The sequence below is a fragment of the Geotrypetes seraphini genome, chromosome 1, assembly GCF_902459505.1.
Source record: "Geotrypetes seraphini chromosome 1, aGeoSer1.1, whole genome shotgun sequence".
NCBI classification, from domain to species: Eukaryota; Metazoa; Chordata; class Amphibia; order Gymnophiona; family Dermophiidae; genus Geotrypetes; species Geotrypetes seraphini.
Window position 1 is genome coordinate 190192014 of NC_047084.1, and position 6000 is coordinate 190198013.

Here is a 6000-nt window from a genome sequence, read left to right on the forward strand (position 1 = left end):
TTTTTCTTAGCTATTTCTGGGCAAGAATCCAAAGCTCTACCCAGTACTGTGCTTGGGTTCCAACTGCTGAAATCTCCATCAAAACCTACTTCAGCCCATCTACACCCTCCCAGCCATTGAAGCCCTCTCTAGCCCATCCTCCCCCAAATGGCCATATACAGACACAGACCGTGCAAGTCTGCCCAGAACTGGCCTTAGTTCAATATTTAATATTATTTTCTGATTCTAGATCCTCTGTGTTCATCCCATGCTTCTTTGAACTCAGTCACAGTTTTCCTCTCCACCACCTCTCTCAGGAGCACATTCCAAGCATCCACCACTCTCTCCTTAAAGTAGAATTTCCTAACATTGCTCTTGAATCTACCACCACTCAACCTCAAATTATGTCCTCTCATTTTACCATTTTCCTTTCTCTGGAAAAGATTTTGTTCTAAGTTAATACCCTTCAAGTATCTGAACGTCTGAATCATATCTCCCCTGTCCCTCCTTTCCTCTAGGGTATACATATTCAGGGCTTCCAGTCTCTCCTCATACGTCTTCTGGCACAAGCCTCCTATCATTTTTGTCGCCCTCCTCTGGACTGCTTCAAGTCTTCTTACGTCCTTCGCCAGATATGGTCTCCAAGTGTGGCCTTACCAATGACCTCAACACCTTCTTCCTTCTACTGGCTATGCCTCTCTTTATACAGCCCAGCATCCTTCTGGCAGCAGCCACCGCCTTGTCACATTGTTTTTTCGCCTTTACATCTTCAGACACTATCACCCCAAGATCCCTCTCCCTGTCCATGCATATTAGCTTCTCATCTCCCAACATATACTGTTCCTATCGATTATTAATCCCCAAATGCATTACTCTACATTTCTTTGCATTGAATTTTAGTTGCCAGGCATTAGACCATTCCTCTAACTTTTGCAGATCCTTTTTTATATTTTCCACTCCCTCTTCGGTGTCTACTCTGTTACATATCTTGGTATCATCTGCAAAAAGGCACACTTTTCCTTCTAACCTTTCAGCAATGTCACTTACAGACATATTGAACAGGACATATTGCCCCAGCACCGAACCCTGAGGGACTCAACTACTCACCTTTCCTTCCTCCGAGTAACTTCCATTAACCACCACTCTCTGGTGTCTGTCTGACAGCCAGTTTCTAACCCAGTTCACCACTTCGGGTCCTAACTTCAGCCCTTCAAGTTTGTTCAACAGCCTGCTTTGAGGAACCGTATCAAAGGCTTTGCTGAAATCTAAGTAAATTGCATCTAACATATGCCCTCGATCCAGCTCTCTGGTCACCCAATCAAAAAATTAAATCAGGTTCGTTTGGCATGATTTACCTTTTGTAAAGCCATGTTGCTTCGGATCCTGTAACCCATTAGATTCAAGGAAGTACACTATCCTTTCTTTCAGCAACATTTCCATTATTTTTCCAACAACCGAAGTGAGGCTTTCCTGCTTCATCCCTGTGACCACTTTTGTGAATAAGGACCACATCCGCTGTCCTCCAATCCCCAGGAACCACTCCCGTCTCAAGAGATTTGTTGAACAAGTCTTTAATAGGACTCGCCAGAACCTCTCTGAGCTCCCTTAGTATCCTGGGATGGATCCCGTCTGGTCCCATTGCTTTGTCTACCTTCAGTTTTTCAAGTTGCTCGTAAACACTCTCCTCCATGAATGGCGCAGAATCTACTCCATTTTCTCGTGTAACTTTACCAGACAATCTCAGTCTTTCTCCAGGATTTTCTTCTGTGAACACAGAACATAAGTATTTGTTTAGCACATATGCTTTTTCCTCATCACTCTCCACATATCAGTTCCCAGCATCTTTTAGTTTAGCAATTCCATTTTTCATCTTCCTCCTTTCACTAATATATCAGAAAAAATTTTTGTCTCCCTTTTTTACATTTTTAGCTTTCGCCAGACGTATTTTTCTCTTGGCTTCATTGTTTCACCCTGTAGTCCTTTCTGCACTCCTCTTCTTGGGTTTTTTAATATTTCACGCACGCCAACTCTTTCACCTTTATTTTCTCTGCCACTAGTTTGGAGAACCATATCGGCTTCCTTTTTCTCTTGTTTTTATTTATTTTCTTCACATAAAGGTCCGTAGCCATTTTTATTGCTCCTTTCAGCTTAGGCCACTGTCTTTCCACTTCTCTTATATCCTCCCATCCTAGCAGCTCTTTCTTCAGGTACTCTCCCATTGCATTAAAGTCCGTACGTTTGAAATCTAGGACATTAAGTATCGTGCGGCCGCTCTCCTCTTTAGCCGTTATATCAAACCAAACCGTTTGATGATCGCTACTTCCCAGGTGAGTATCCACTCGAACATTAGAGATACTGTCTCCATTTGTGAGAACCAGATCCAATATCGCTTTTTCCCTCGTGGGTTCAGTCACCATTTGTCTGAGCAGAGCCTCTTGAAAGGCATCCACAATCTCCCTACTTCTTTCCGATTCCACAGATGGAACATTCCAGTCCGCATCCAGCAGGTTGAAATCTCCCAACAGCAGCACCGCCTCTTTCCTTCCAAAATTTTGGATATTCACAATCAGATCTTTATCAATTTGCTGCGATTGAGTCGGACGTCTGTAGACTACACCCACGTAGATAGAAGTTCCATCTTCTCTTTTCAGAGCGATCCATATTGCTTCTTCCTCTCCCCAGGTCCCTTGCATTTCGGTCGCTTGGATATTGATCATTACATATAGAGCTACTCTCCATCTTTTTGACCAAAACCTGATGAAATGTCTTAAGTCCTTTTTATCTCTTTGTCTACTCCCTGAAATCAATTTGGGTGCCTCCCTTAGTACATGGACTCTGAGAGGAGCTTGGGATCACCAAAAGCCTTGAACTTCCTCTTACACTGTCCTTTATAACTTTTCCCCCTCTTCTCAGGAAAAGGGACCTCCTACTCCTCCCTTTCAGTCTGTTCTAGCCACAAACTGCAATCTTGGTGACCCCCATGGAAAATTCTATATCACTACTCTTTTCACCAAAGGCATTTTCTAATGGGGTGGGGAGTGTTCACATTCACCCCCCTCTGAGAAAAAAGGAAATCTCTGTTACCATTCAGAGATCATTTTTGTCTGTCCAAAGAGGGCATGTTTACCCCACCTCTACTGATGAGTAATACTCAACATATTTTACCTCAACACTTCCTACATCATTTTCTCAAAAACTGTTAATATTTCTCCTAAATGTTCACCTATTACATCACTTTCTACAAACAAATTTGTATTCTACTCCTGTACATTACCCAATTTGACATAAGAACATAAAAATAGCTTTACTGGGTCAGACCAATGGTCCATCAAGCCCAGTAGCCCGTTCTCACGGTGGCCAATCCAGGCCAAAATCAAGAATAGCAACATTCCATGCTACTGATCCAGGACATGCAGTAGCTTCCCCCATGTCTTTTTCAATAACAGACTATGGACTTTTCCTTCAGGAATTTGTCCAAACCTTTCATAAAACCAGCTGCACTATCCGCTCTTACTACAACCTCTGACAATGTGTTCCAGAGCTTAACTATTCTTGCTGAGTAAAAAAAAAAATTCCTCCTATTGGTTTTAAAAGGGGAGATTTCCCCTACCGCAATTGGCTGCTGTGGTCTAGCAGTAAAGATAAGTGGCTGAAATGTAGGCCAGGGTTTTCCAGGCCTACATTTAAGCTGCTTATCTTGACTGAATAGGCGCAATTCTGTAACTGGCGCCCTTCAATGATTGACAGGCAATCGGTGGCTGGTTTTAAGGCAGCCGCCGACTTGAATGCCGGTTAAAGAATCTGGCCCATATAAAACTATTATCAGAGACGGCAGAGGGGAGATATGATTGAAGTCTACAAAATCCTGAGTGGAGTAGAACAGGTACAAGTAGATTCATTTTTTCACTCTGTGAAAAATTACAAATACTAGGGGATATTCAATGAAGTTACAGGGAAATACTTTTAAAACCAATAGCAGGAAAAAAAAAATTTCACTCAGAGAATAATTAAGCTCTGGAACATGTTGCCAGAGATTGTGGTAAGAGCAGATAGCGTAGCTGGTTTTAAGAAAGATATGGACAATTTCCTGGAGGAAAAGTCAATAGTCTGTTATTGAGAAAGACATGGGGGAAGACACTGCTTGCCCTGGATTAGTAGCATGAAATATTGCTACTCCTTGGGTTTTGGCCAGGTACTAGTGACCTGGATTCACCACCGTGAGAACGGGCTACTGGGCTTGATGGCCCATTGGTCTGACCCAGTAAAGCTATTCTTATGTTCACATAAACTTATTTCAGTAATTTGTGCATTTTTGCATAGTTTCCTAGAAATTCCACATAGGTAAATGACATATTATACAAAAGTTTAAGTTAGTTGTTGATTTTCCACATGAACTCTCCCTTTTACTAAGCCATAGTAGAGGTGTCTACCACAACCTGGAGCACTAAGGGGGAAATTCTATAACCAGTGCCTAAGCCGATGCCTAAGTAATTGAAAAATGCAGTCAGAAACAGAAGGGTTGATGCATCTTCCAACACCTAAATAATAGGCTGCTAAAATGGCCATTAGAATTGCTGCTAGGTAGCCAATTTAGGTTGCAAAGTAAGCATGGACAATGCTGGAAGTGGCATTATGCAGGCTAAAATGACTACCCAGCCGCAAATCACCCCAAGATAGGCAGCTGAAATATAGCCCTGGAAAACCCTGGCCTACATTTCAGCCGCTTATCTTTGCAGCAGCCGTTGAATTTATCCTTCCCCCATCAGTCCAAAGTCATGATTCTCTAACCGGAGCCCAAGTCAGATTGCCTGTAAATCATTCTAGGGCGCTGGTTATAGAATTGCGGCTTTGGGGAGTCCCTGCCACTCAGCTGATGGGGGAGGGGAAATTCTTCTGCTACAATCAGCTGAATGACTGTGGGAGGGAAACCCCCCCCCCCCGAACACTCCCACACTATTCACAGCAGGAGGGATTGGGCATCCTGCTGGGGATGTTGTGCGGTGTGCGAACAGAAGGAAGTGGGCATCCCTCCTGCCACGAACAGTGTGTGGGGATTCAGGGGTTTCCTGCCATGATAATTTAATCATTAACATGTGGCCATTAAAAAAATTACTACATGAGCATCTACCACAACCTATTTTGTTTGTGATATGGGCCCCATGCCAACCCTGTGCATGGCAATGCCTCACACAATAACTGATTAGTGTTGTCAAGCCCACCCTCTACTCCCTAATATGCCTCTTCCCAAAAAATAAAAATATATTTTTTAACAAATGGTATAAATGCAAATTGCTCATTTTATCACAGGATGCCAGAGCACATCCCATGGTAAGCCTTTTCGTGTGCAACAAGCACAAACTAGAGCTTACTACAGTTTAGGAAAAGGACCCCTCAGAGTCTAGAAAATAATCCTTAAAATGTGGGGTACCTCAGGGTTCAGCTTTGTTTCCTGTTTTATTTAATATATTTTTTAATCCATTATCTATCTTAATTCAAGAATCAGGACTTAATAAATTTATGCAGATGATATTTTGTTGATTGTTTGAATCTCTCCTGAAACTTTGGATCGTACAACATTACAACAATGTTTAGTTTTGACATCACAATGGCTGGCAAATAACTGGCAATATGGCCTGCTGGACAACTTGGGAATCTTCTTGAGCTGACCTGCTTCCAGTCTTAAGTATGGAGTTCCTGTAGCCGTAGTACATCCTTTCAAATAGTTATGTTTTATAACATATTTTCAGTTATCTTTTTCAGAGCAGATCTTGTGTGATGAAAATGAAAGTGCTCTATGTGCTTAGACGACTGTGTTTCCTGAAAGGATTTTTAAATGAGGAAGTCCAACACTCTTTAATTCATGCACTGCTCCTTTTCCAAATCAATTAAAATAATGTGATATTTTTCTGGGTTACCTCAAAATAGAGAAGGGCAACAAAAATGATAAAAGGGATGGGGTGGATTCCCTATGAGGAAAGTCTAAAGTAAATAGGGATCTTCAGCTTGGAAAAGAGACAGTTA